This window comes from Oreochromis aureus, linkage group 3, assembly GCF_013358895.1.
Source record: "Oreochromis aureus strain Israel breed Guangdong linkage group 3, ZZ_aureus, whole genome shotgun sequence".
Classification (NCBI taxonomy): domain Eukaryota; kingdom Metazoa; phylum Chordata; class Actinopteri; order Cichliformes; family Cichlidae; genus Oreochromis; species Oreochromis aureus.
This window is the reverse complement of record NC_052944.1, coordinates 56,249,921-56,262,150: the sequence shown is the minus strand read 5'-3', so window position 1 is coordinate 56,262,150 and position 12,230 is coordinate 56,249,921.

Below are 12,230 nucleotides of genomic sequence, written 5' to 3'. Positions count from 1 at the left end.
TGAATATTTTCTAAGCCAGTTAACCTAGACGAGAGGTGGATTAGCATTTTGTTGCTTTTAATTATATTTCCTGTATCGTTAAGCCTTGTGGATATCTTAAGCAAGGGGATACCCACATCTGGACTGAAAGTATGTTTGAGGTCTGTTAAAAACCACAAGCACATCAACTGCAAAATCTAGTTTTTATCAGGGTCAGTGGATGCTCTCTTCATGATTTGTTTACCTGCCTGTTTAACTTGTGATAAATGTATGGGGACATGAAGGGACATTTATGTCCAGTGCATTGTCTTTGTATACTGGCTGAGAATTGATTTTTCATGGAGTGACTCTGAACTAAAACTTTTCAATACTTCCATTGAAACTGGTTTATTTGTGTTTTGTCTCACTATCTTAACCCTCTGGGGTGGACGGACGCACCGGCGCATCAAAAGCACGGCAACATGTGGCACTTGTTGTTTAGGGAGAAGGGGAAGTTTTAGGAGTGACACCCGCGACAGAAAGCGGGTGAGCGAAAGAAAGAGAGAGAGCGAGTTTTCATATGTGAGACATTAGTGACGTTTAGCGTGTTTGGAGGCTATAGTTAGTTTGTTGTGTAGTTATTGTTTTGTATTGTGTGTCAGTTATACTGCTGAATGTCACAGTTGCTCCAAAAAAGCCACCAAAGGCAGATTCCAGTGTAAACGCTGTTGCCACATGGAAAACAGGACTGATCCACCTCCTGCAGTCAGAGCTGCAGGGTTTAATAATAATAATAATAATGGATTGGATTTATATAGCGCTTTTCAAGGCACCCAAAGCGCTTTACAATGCCATTATTCATTCACGCTCACATTCATACACTGGTGGAGGCAAGCTACGATTGTAGCCACAGCTGCCCTGGGGCAGACTGACAGAGGCGAGGCTGCCATATCGCGCCATCGGCCCCTCTGGCCAACACCAGTAGGCGGTAGGGTAAAGTGTCTTGCCCAAGGACACAACGACCAGGACAGAAAGGCCGGGGATCGAACCGGCGACCTTCCGGTTACAGGTGCGCTTCCCAACCCCCTGAGCCACGGTCGCCCCGTTTAGGCCTGTGGTGTTCTCCTCTGTCTTATACTGAACGCAAACTATTTTTTTGGACTGGCACAAATAATTTGTGTGCCTTCTTATTTGATGCGGCACACCTGATTGTTCTGTAAATAGATTTAAATGGTTATATAAAAAACGCCTGAGGCCTTGGCTGCATTTTTAGGTGAATAGTACCATATAACTTTGTTGTTTGCAAAATTTGTGCATAATTTTTAGAAATTTACAATTTCTATTTGCATTTCAAGTTATTAAAATGATTCGTTAAACATGTTTGTGGGTTTTACAGTAAAACATATAACTTTTTTCTACTCGGATTTTGAAGTTTTTGTCTGAATTTAGATCAATTGTACTAATATAGTATGCCAAAATGAAAGAATAACTCAAATTTCAGATATTTGAGGTTGTGCTGAAAATAATGATACCAAACAAGGCAAGATTAACAATTTTTAAAGGTGAAATATAGAAGGCAAAGGTAGGATTGAGTCCTCCATCATCGTCTCCATCATCTTTTTGAACTGAAGAATATTAGAGGTAGAGTGTTACACTAACTTTCATGCTTGCTAGCTTCAAGGACAAATTTATTGGATGGCCTCTTAACCGCACAGTAAGTAATATTATTTGATATACGATTACATTAAAATGCTCCAAAAGTGGAAAAACACGCTCGAGGTCTGGTTCAGTGACTTTAGTTAGCCAAGCTTAGCAGAAAAGTAGCAGCTACAGTTGCCTATGTCAGGGAGCCACCTGTAAATCAAAATGGCTTTAGTTGCACAGATGGAGTTTATATGATGATGATGATTTATTTCAGTAAACAGGTTGCTCTTTCTGCCTTAACTCGATCCTGAACCAATAGGTTCCATGAGTTCTGCATCCGTGGCTGGTGCATTGTGGGTAAAAAGCAGACGTGTCCATACTGCAATGAAAAGGTTGACTTGAAGGGGATGATGAACAACCCGTATCCTTTTGCTGTCCATTAAGGGCTGACAATTGAAGTATTGCTGGGGGTTTTTTGTTATATGTTGTTGTTGTTGTTTTTCTTTAGAAAGAGAATATAACATTGAATTAATGAACAAAAAAGTAGAGACTTCTTAAGATCTTCATAGAAAGTGATTTCTAAGTCATCTCCAAATAACTGAAAAAGCATAAACTATTAACATTGCCCTTGTAAGATTCAACATAATGTGCTTTTACTTATTTGATTTCACTGTTCTTTATCAGTACAGTGCACCCCTGACATTTGTCTAGAAAACATGATTTTTGTCCTTAATTCCTCAATTTGCAGCTGAGAGAAGACGCATGTCCTTTATGGGCAGCTTCTCGACTGGCTCAGATACTTGGTTGCTTGGCAACACATCATCATTGGTATCGTTCACGGCATTAATTTCTCCCTGGGCCTCGAGTAAAGCCCCGAGGAACACCGCCGTAAGTACGGCTGGAGTCAAGTTACACTCAGGACACGTGTGGTAGCAAACTGTCACAGTAGGCGCTACAAGGAACCGAATGCAGCTGCTTTCAAAGTTTTTCGCTTCGTGTTCTCGGACTAAACTCTCGCATGGTTTACTGCAGAGTAAACGGAAAGCGTCAGAGTCTCAACACAACCCCAAACCTGCTGCCAATCCAAACAGAATGATTGGAGTGCAGAGCCAGTATTTTGACAGATCAATCTAGTTTGGTCCTTCTGGAAGTGTTGCTGTCATGCATACTTTTTCTGTTGAGCTGAAAGATGCTTTACTTTGTTCCGTCTTACAGATTTTTGTGTTTAATTTGCACACTCCTCCTTTCTTTTTCTTTTTTTTTTTTTTAAATAAAATATTACTCTTTCTCATTAGACTTTATCTGTATTGGATTGTTGTAGCTCTTTCCACTGTAAGGACAGCTCTGAGTAACACTTGGACACATTGATTAATTGTAACATGACAGTATTTGACTGTGCCAATGCAAATTACTGAAGTACACTGTGTACTATGTGTAATGTTGATTCTGTTTGTTATGCTGAACTGTGGTAGAAATGAAAGAATACGTCTCCCACAGCATTGATAAAACGCAAAGGTCCGGTGTGACTCTCGGTAGCAATTTGTTGCACAGTTTTCATAGAATTTATAAGGTGTTGTAATTTATCCTGCCATGTTAATGAAAGTGAAAATAAATCTGCTCTTATGCACTAGCTCTCTGGCATATTTAATCATGTGAATGTCATTCCAAGTTTAAACAGGTCTCAACAGGTGTTAGACTTGTAATAACTGAATCATGATGAGTACATGTTTATCACAGTCACAGTTCAGGTTTGATGAAACATAGTTTTCCCTTGACTGTGCAGCCACAGTCGGATGATATCAATCACTCTGAATTCTCAGCCTGGATTTATGACATGGTCTTCTGGTTGTTTCATGCCTCTATATTCACAAAGTGCACACTTAAATGTTGAGATTTCTATCATGCTTTCACCTAATGTTACTCTTGTTGTGAGAGGATGTAAGGTTGTGATAAAAATCACCTCAGAGCTTATTGTGTCCTCCAGGTTCTCTTCTAGTGAGGCCCATTATAAACGGTTTCCAAATTTCAGCTGAAAATCTGAAGAATAGGATCCCTTTCCTGCAGCCATGTCCATATAAATATCTCCAGGATCAAGAAAAATTAGTATATGGTCCAGCTATATAATACGCATTGCACTGGCACATTCAAAATATCCTATTTTTTTTCTTTTCTAGTTAAACTTTGCCACACACAAACTACTTTATATTATATATTTGTTTACTTGGAGCAGTGATACCTTTTCCATCAACCACCAGTTCACCTGTAAAACCAACTGAAAAGTTGTTTTCTTGGATTCAGGATTTTCATATTAAAGAAAGATTTTGGTTATTGAAAGAAAACCTTTTTTTTTTAATGTCGTCATGGAAAGGAGTAAGTTAATGCTGGTGGTAGGGCTTGGAGGTTTGAGTGTTTCACTTGCATTTAATAGTCTTTGGATTGGCCTGTAAACTGAGTTTAGGAGTAGATGTGAATAAAAACTATTACTAGATTCAGCACATGGCAGCTCGACAGCCCTCAGTTGGATAATGTTCACAGATTGGGTTTCAAATCAGTTTTTAAACTCTTCCAGGCAGTTGAACCCTCAAATAAAAGGGAAACTCAACCAGAAGTCAGCACTTTAGCACCCTCTACAGTTCACTGCTACAGTTCAGTGGCACTGGCAGCTTTCTGCATGTTTAGTCCGTTCTGGAAATGAAACTTAATGAAATGAAACTTACTGAAGTGAAACTTAATGAAGTGAAACTCAGTGGGAAACAGAAAGCTCAAAAATAAAATTTCATTACAAAGTACACAACTCCAATAACTTGGGTTTCTTTTTGTTTTAATACTTTCAGTGTTTAATAGCCACTATTGTATGAACAGTGGCTCCATTGTGTATCAGGGTTTTGTCAGGAATAAAATGAATGATAAATAAAAGTCACTGCCAAAAACTGATTGTGGCTTTTACATTCTTATAGGAATGTTGTTTGTGGCTCAAGATGACTGGATATCATTCATGAGAAATACATTTGACATATGTTTCACATATTATACACCAACAACTTATTTATAGCAGTTTAAATACGAGCAATCAGTCTTTGGCAGACGACCATTTTTTGCCACAACACCGGAAAAAATACCTTCACTAAATGGCCAAAAAAACGCTTTTTTTTTTCAATCATAAATGTTGCGTACCCGGTGATGTACACCGAAAAAAACACTTATTATAAAACTTATTTTTCGCTGCTCATAAGGAGGTGTTCAAACACATTTTCCTGGCGAAAAAAGACGGTGTTCTGGAAGGGTTTTCACCGAATTTTACGGTTTCCTTATTTATTAATTTTACATTGTTTCTTAACCAGACGGGTTGGAAAAGTGGCGAATTTAGGCCTACATGACTTGCCACACATAGGGTCGAAGTTTGGCAGCGGCTTCGCTTTGCTCGGCGCAGCAGGAAACAGTTTTTGCGCGGCGAAACCAATACACATGAATGGGTTTAGGGGCGCTGCGTCCTTTGTGACGTCACTTCTTCTAAAAACTTTAAACAGTTATTTCTTACTTCAAAGACAGAGTAAAATATGTCACTAGTTTTGAGAGCAGGGCTCCAAGCTGTAAATGAGCTTTTACACATCTCTCCTTGAGTTTACATACTGTAACAGTTGCTGTTGTAATGCAGTGTATCACCACATGGCGGCGCCTTCTGTCTCATGACTGGTGTGTCACCCCCTTTTTGTTCTTCTTCGTACTCTCCCTGTAATGGATGCTCCCGTGTGTACGCGGACTAGTGTGCTCGTTAGTAATGTGTGGTAGAGGTGACACTTTTATTTTTGATATTGTAAATAAATGAGTACTTTTGGAACGTCAGAAGCTGTTGCTCATTCGCTATCCACCTGCACACCTCCGCGGCTGACTTCATCTCCACCGCACGTTACAACTGGCGCCCGAACTTTTTTCCCTTCGACTTCAGACGATTTTTGTATCCCGCCGGGGATTCTTCTCTTCTAGCACGTGAACTGTCTCGAAATCTTCTCACTTTTGCGGACGCTCGGACGTTTTTCCCCAGCCGTGGCCGCAGCCTCAGCTCAGGTGGGACCCGACTAATTTCTGGATACCGCGGTGTGCCGCCGCTCCGCTTGGAAAAAAGAAAAAGAAAGAAGCTGACTCCGCGTCGCGAATGGACTCTGTGGATCTGTTATTCGGACATGCTGTTGTTTTCGTCTTCTAAGGATTAATTCTTCTGTGGGGAGCCTGGAAATGAACATTTCTGCTGGCTTTTCATTCCCCTTTCCCTCTGCTGAGACTAGACGGACTGTAGCACATGTAAGTGATAACTTGCCCGACTACAACTGTTAGTGCTGGTCTTCGGCTCAGTATAATGAAACGATTTAAAACTAATCTTGCATTGAGCTCTAGTGTTGCAGACATGCTATTGTAATAACATGCTTGTGATCACTTCAGTCTAATTTTAGTTGTTGGGTGACGTTTTCATATGTGGTTTTTCCAAATTTAGTCTTGAACGGCATTTTTGCAGTTTTGTCTTTGTAGTCTGACCTAACTGACTCTTTTACTGTGATATAAATGACTGCGCTGTGCGCTGGAGCGGCTTAATTTTTTTGAAATCGCAATGGCACACTACCCAGATGACTCTGACTCAGACATGGAACTTACCTCATTACCAATGTGCCAGATAGTTGACAATGTAACTCCTAGCCTTAGCCAACAAGTGGTGGAATTAAGAACTGAGGTGAATAGGCTTAGTGACTGTTTACGTGACTCACTGAACATACAGCAGAGTTTACTGAAGCAGTGGGACCAACTCACAACGGGGAACTCTCCCCCTCCTGCAGTCCCACAGTCTCCTGTTTTCCCGATGGCCACATCGACACCTCATGTTCCTGCGAGGGACAAAACTGAACCCACCAACAGTACCAATCCGTTCCTGCCCAGCAACCCATTTCAACCTACAAATCCTTTCCTCCCATCTCACTCACTCGAGCTCAGCAGCACTTCCAGAGTGATTGCGGCAGCTTTACATCACGCCAAACTGGAGCCTCCTGTGTATGCTGGGGATGACAAAGTGCAACCTGAGGACTGGTTAAATACAGTTGGCACATACAAAGCCTCATTGAACCTAACTGATGGGCAATTGCTAAACGAACTGCCACACTTTCTTGCAAAAGAGCCCAGGAAATGGTTCAAGGCATTGAGCTCCCACATCACGTCATGGGCTCAATTCTGTCAGCTGTTTAAGACAGTTTTTCTGCCCTCCGACAGCCAAGAACGCATCCTGAGAGGGATATTGGATCGTGTTCAGGCTCAGGACGAACCACTCCCAACCTTTGTTGCCCACATGTTGAGTGAGTTTGATAAACTGAAGAGCCCTCCACCTGAAGAAGACAGAATCGACCTAATTAGTAAACATGCTCTTGAAAAATACAGAGTTGCCCTGTATGGCGCTAATGTCACTTCTGTAATGAACCTGCTGCTGCGTGCTCATGAGCTTCACTCAGTGCTTGGACCGCATAGACCACAGCCTCCTTCGTGTGGCAAAGAAAACTATAAGCCTGAACCTTACTGCTTCAAATGCTCTCAGCCAGGGTTCACTACACGCACCTGCCCAAACTGTAACTCCCAACCTCATTTGCCACAACGACCCTCAAACTCCGCTAGGCATGGCCCGGTCCAGCCATTGCCGGCGCCTGGCCCTCTGACCCAGGCCACGAAAGGTTGGAATTAGCAGCACTGCATCCCAGCCGCAATACAAGCAGTCGGAAACTCCGGGAGGACATTTCACAGAAGCCAGGCTTCCCCCAGTTACTAACGGAGCCTCACATGCCCCATTCACTGCAGGGTGGACACAGTCTTGGACACTTGGAAGACAATTTTTCACAAGTCCACTGGAATACCCCACTAAGAACGAAAGTGAACTTCAATGCTTCATCTGTGGATGCTACCCTCGACACGGGCGCTTCCCTCTCAGCTGTACGACCAGATCTCATTCAAGTAAATGACTCTTACACACACAAGTGAGTGGAATGGTCCTGCAGTTAACCTCGCCAATAATGCTCCCTGCATCCCTGAGTGTGTTATTTGGCTCAATATTGGATTCATGAACAAGAACTTTTACCAGTGTTTTGTAGTAATACCAGATTTGTCTTCTCCTTTCATTCTGGGAATGGATTTTATGGCAAGAGCTTCTGTTTCTATTCACATTCCCACTAGAACAGTCTGCATTGAGGACATCCCCTGCCCACTCGCAGACGATGAAGAGGACCTTCCAAATGATTACTCGCATTCGCCTGGAACACTGATGTCTTTGGACTTGATTCGCTCAGACTTAACAGCCAAACTGTCTGAAGCAAGTCTCTCAGAGAGCGACAAGGATGCTTTACTCAATCTGCTCAGCAAGTTTAGCTCCTTGTTTGATGGTCATCTTGGTCGAACGGCTCTCACTGAGCACGCCATAGAGACTGGCAATGCAACACCTGTCAATCTCCCACCCTATCGCACGTCACCTGCTAAGAAACGTGTGATTGAAGAACAAGTGCAACAAATGTTGAAGGACAACATCATTGAACCTTCCACAAGCCCTTGGGCAGCTCCTGTGGTCATTGTCAATAGAGCGTCATGAACCAAGGTTTTGTGTGGACTTTCGAGGGCTCAACCAAGTTACCCGAAAAGACTCTTATCCCCTGCCTCATGTGGATGAGTCTTTGGACTTTCTGGCACGGGGAAAGTTTGTCACAACATTGGACTTAGCGCAAGGCTATTGGCAGGTTGCTGTAGCAGAAGACTCCAAGCCTAAAACTGCCTTCATCTCTCACTGTGGTCTCTTCCAGTTCCGGGTGCTGCCCTTTGGGCTCTGCAACGCACCTGCAACTTTTCAGAGGCTCATGAACTCTGTGCTTGCTGGCCTCATTTACAAAACGTGCGCAGTCTACCTGGATGACATTGTTATCGCCTCACCTACCTTTGAACAGCACTTGGTGGATCTTGAGGAGGTGCTGGGCAGACTCCAGGCTGCTGGCTTGTCCTTGAAGCTCAAAAAGTGTCAATTCTGCCTCGATGAATTCACCTTTCTCGGGTACCGCATCACATCATCAGGTGTTATACCCGATCCAGACAAACTAAAGGCGGTCAAGGAGTTTGATACCCCAACCTCGGTGAAACGCGTCCGTCAGTTCCTTGGCTTGACTGGCTATTATCAGCGCTTCATTCAGAATTATGCCCGCCATGCTGAACCTCTTCACGCCATCACCAGGAAGGACAATGCTTTCCACTGGGATGACAGCTGTCAAAGAGCCATGGACACTTTGAAAGACCATGTCACATCAGCCCCGATCCTGTCATTTCCGGACTTCGACCGTCCCTTTTCCATTCACGCTGATGCATGTGACATTGGTCCTGGGGCAGCATTGATGCAAAAGGATGACAAGGGTCGTGAGTATGTTGTGGCTTTTGCTAGTCGCTCCCTTCACAAAGCTGAACTCCCTACTGCACCGGAGAAGGAGTGCCTTGCTGTGATATGGGCCCTGGAACACTTCCGCCCATACGTTGAAGGTGTTCATGTTACTATCTCCACTGACCACAACAGTCTCAGGTGGCTCATGTCTCGTCAAAACCCAACGGGCCGACTCGCCCGCTGGTCACTTCGTTTGCAGGACTTTGATTTCACAATAGTGCACAAACCTGGTGCACAAAACAAAGTTCCCGACGCACTGTCACGCCACCCTTTGCCTCTGACCTCTGACAGGCCGACGGATCTTTTACCAGATCATGCTGTCATGGGCAGCCTGGACATTCGTACTCTGCCCCCCGTCATTCTGGCTGACCGTTCACAATTGAGACAGCTGCAGCTGGATGATCACGTCACAGGTCCACTCCTCAGAGACATTGAAGCAGACTCTCTGAACAGCTCAGACAGTGCCACCTTGTTGCAGTATGTTGTGTATGACTCTCTTTTGTATTACACATGTGCTTTGCACCCTTTGAAAGAGCTGAAACTGTTCGCCCCTACTTCCATGAGAGGCACCTTGCTGGACTATTACCACGACCACCCCACAGCAGGTCACTTGGGTGTTTCTAAGACACTGGCTAGACTGCGCTTTAGGTTCTTTTGGCCCAAGATGGCTGCTGATGTGAAGTGCTATGTGACTTCATGCTCAGTGTGCCAACTCACCAAGCCAAGTCAGAAAAAAGCAGCCGGTCTTATGGTTCCCATTGTCTCCCAGAAACCCTGGGAGTATGTTGGTGTGGATTTTGTTGGACCACTGCCCCGCACCCCCGCTGGTAATGCATATTTGATCGTGTTTGTTGACTATTTGACTAAATGGGTCGAAGCCAGTACTGTCAAAGAAGCTACATCTCAGGTAGCAGCTGGTAAATTTGTCACTGACATTTTTGCTAGACATGGTACACCCACTTACCTGATTTCTGACAGAGGGTCTCCTTTTGTGAGTGAGCTTTTTGAACATGTTGTTTCTGCCTTAGGGTCGGTGCACAGACTAACTACGGCTTATCACCCTCAGACGAATGCTACTGAACGTGTCAACCGGACTCTGAAAACTGCAATCCGCGCTTATGTAGGTGATAAACACACATCATGGGATAAGTTTCTCCCTCAGATTTGCTTTGCTCTGCGTACCGCCCCCCATGACAGTACAGGTGTGACTCCTGCCATGATGCTTTATGGTCATGAGTTAGACACCCCGCTTGACCTTATCACTCAGCCTTCTACAGCAGGTGTTGATGAACTGGGTGTACCTTACCCTGAGACTCTGAGAGCCTCCCTACAGGAAGCTCATGACCACGCCAAAGCAGCTCTGGACTATAGCCATGACAGACAAAAACATTACTATGACTTGAGACATCGACATGCCACGTTTCGTGTTGGTGACTTTGTGAGAGTTAAGACACACCCCAGGTCAGACGCTCAGTCTAACTTTACTGCTAAAGTTGCACCACTGTTTGAGGGACCATTGTGTGTATCTCAGAGACTCAGTGATGTTAATTACAGGCTCGCTTGGGTGGACTCCGGTGTGGATGCAGGTGTTTATCATGTTGTGAACATGCAACCGTTCCATACCTGGGACTCTCTCACTTCCAAAGAACATTCTGTTTCATCTCCTGCTGGGAGAGAGATCACAGGGAACTCTGAGTCTCAGGCCCACCCTGGCCCCTCTGCAGTCACTGACATTGACTCTGAGCCATTCCCCTTTGATTTACCGGACATTGACTCTTCTTCTGGTGTGGGCGCTGTTTCAGACAGTCTTTCACCCAGATCTGTTCAGCACCCAGCTGCTGGTGGACATTACAATCTCAGGCCCAGACGTTGCCCCAGAATTACATCTGGCTGGAACAACAAAAGATAGACTAATGATTTTCACACAACCAGGCTTGATCTGAAGTGAAATGTTTTGGTTAAACCTGTTTGATGCTATCTTGTTGCATTGCTATTTTGAGTCATGATATGTAGATGTTTCTGTTTTCTCTACTTAATCCAGTTTTATGGCTCTTTAGTGCGTTAAGGTTCATTCTTGACATTTACTAAAAAAAAAGAAAACTGATTTTCCACTGTACATATTCATCCTATTTTCACCAGATTCATTTTTAAATGGTCTTTTGCCCTGTGTGTGTGTGCCAATCTTAACTGTAACCTCTATGTATAGGGTTCTGTTAGGTGTGGTGTGTGCTTTTTCAGCTGTGTACGGCTGAGGACAGCCTTTTTCTCACCAGGGGGGACTATGTAACAGTTGCTGTTGTAATGCAGTGTATCACCACATGGCGGCGCCTTCTGTCTCATGACTGGTGTGTCACCCCCTTTTTGTTCTTCTTCGTACTCTCCCTGTAATGGATGCTCCCGTGTGTACGCGGACTAGTGTGCTCGTTAGTAATGTGTGGTAGAGGTGACACTTTTATTTTTGATATTGTAAATAAATGAGTACTTTTGGAAAGTCAGAAGCTGTTGCTCATTCGCTATCCACCTGCACACCTCCGCGGCTGGCTTCATCTCCACCGCACGTTACAATACGCACATAAGGGAGAGAGAAAGCCTCCACCCACCTTTCAGTCCAGCTTTTCCAGATGTTTCCAGATGTTTCTCTGCTCAGACTGAGAGAGCCACTGACTTTTACAAACAAGCGCTGAAAGCAGGTGGGAAGTGGAGCAAAGATCCACAAGATATTTTGACAACAGTTAGTAAAGTTGATGATTGGGTGAATAAGAGCGAAAATGGGGTCAAGTGCTCAGTCTTCTGACCACTTCAGTGCGAGAGTGAGTGCGGTCAATGCTGTAGTGATGTGTCGGTCGCGAACGAAATGGCTCTTAGAGCCGGATCTTTGACGTGAACGACGCGAGCCGTGGGGTTTTTCTTTCTTTCTCTCACCCTCTCTCTCGCACTTTTTTTCCGCTTCACTCCGCATGCGAGCCTTGTGCTTTGCGCTGGGAAGAGGGGGGAGGGGCGGTAGTAACAGTCAGTAGCACAGGAACAGAGCAGGAGGGAGAGAGAGAGAAAGAGAGCCAGGGACAACAACGTCACATTAGAAAGGTATAGTAATCATCCACAACTGTTTTCAGTTGCAGATGATAAAGGATTCAGAAAGTTTATTCATGCAGGCCCATATGACAGAGAATGTGCATCTTCTTTTTGT